We start from the raw sequence: 940 nt of genomic DNA, 5'->3' as shown, positions 1-940 counted from the left end.
CGTCGCTTAAAGGCAGGCTAGAGTTTCCTTTTTCAGGATCCCAAACAGGCTAATGGAGGCTCAAATCAGGCAATTTTCTCCCGGGTATCCAACCAAACTACCCATGCATGTCCGCCAGCCACGCACAATCGTAGTTGCGCAATTGCACGTCCGCACACCTAATGTAGGCTCAAACCAGGCAATTTTCTCCCAGGTTTCCAACCAAACTAGCCATGCATGTCTGCAGGGGCGGACCCAGACAAAATTCTGACTGGGGGCGCATCATTTGACTGGGGGCACAACTTCTATAAAATTGCTGATTTTGAAGTTTTTTCTTTCAAAATATGCACAAATACAAAGGGAATTCAAAATTTTGAGTGGGGGCCTAGGCCCCCACTCGGTTGTACTTGGGTCCACCCCTACATGTCTGCCAGCCACGCACAATCGTAGTTGCGCAATTGCACGTCCGCACACCTATGCGTAACTGCATGTCCATTAGCCACACAATCTTAAATGATAAATATTCTTTTTCTAGTAATGCTAACAAGAATTCTAGTTTTGAGAAATATATTATAAAATGCCCAACTAAAAGATGTTGACTTTTTGCCACAACTATTTTAGTGTTTAATACTCAATTTTAAGATTTCTTTAGAAATAACAAGTACTACATCCGTTTCAGTTTACAAGTCTTGCGCATATACCTAGGGTTGCCAATTTTATCACCCTAATATAAACTATATAACACAAAAATTATACCTTTTGAAAGTAGAGACTCCATAGTTTATGTTGGTATATTTTTTGTAATATATGACTTGTATTAGGTTGGTCAAATTGACGACCTAGGAGTACGCGCACGCCCTGTAAACTGAGAGAAGCACACATGCACACGCAACACCATCACACACGCGCGCGCACACACACAACACATACCGAGAGATGAGGACAAACGTGTGGTTGAACG

The sequence above is a fragment of the Triticum dicoccoides genome, chromosome 4A (assembly GCF_002162155.2).
Source record: "Triticum dicoccoides isolate Atlit2015 ecotype Zavitan chromosome 4A, WEW_v2.0, whole genome shotgun sequence".
NCBI classification, from domain to species: Eukaryota; Viridiplantae; Streptophyta; class Magnoliopsida; order Poales; family Poaceae; genus Triticum; species Triticum dicoccoides.
The sequence above is the reverse complement of the archived record's forward strand: the minus strand, read 5'-3'. Positions refer to the sequence as shown.